General features: G+C 42.4%; 1 protein-coding gene across 1 annotated transcript in view; it reads left to right on the top strand.

Annotated features, from left to right (window-relative positions):
- Positions 1-264, top strand: part of ARSJ (arylsulfatase family member J) — a 79,512-nt gene that overhangs the window by 3,922 nt on the left and 75,326 nt on the right. The gene's annotated exons all lie outside the window — the stretch shown is intronic.

Raw genomic sequence — 264 nt, 5'->3', positions numbered from 1 at the left:
TTTTTTTTTTTTCTCCAGAGAACTTTTGGGTGGAGATAACTTTTTGTGTGAAAGCTGTCCTACCTAGGAAGTGAGGAGGAAAAAGTGAAATTTGTTGGAGACAGAGACTCCTTGTTTTTCCAAAGTCTCATCCATTAAACTGTAACTTCCAAAAAATTAATACTGTAGTGCATGGTGACAGCTGAGAGAAGGGGAAGATTTCTTTCCAGGTGGAGACCCTCCTGGCTCTGTTGGATCTGACCAGCCTGCATGCATGTGTGCTCC

Source organism: Otolemur garnettii, unplaced genomic scaffold (assembly GCF_000181295.1).
Source record: "Otolemur garnettii isolate 467f Iridium unplaced genomic scaffold, OtoGar3 scaffold00129, whole genome shotgun sequence".
NCBI lineage: Eukaryota > Metazoa > Chordata > Mammalia > Primates > Galagidae > Otolemur > Otolemur garnettii.
This window is presented reverse-complemented; position numbering and strand designations above follow the sequence as displayed.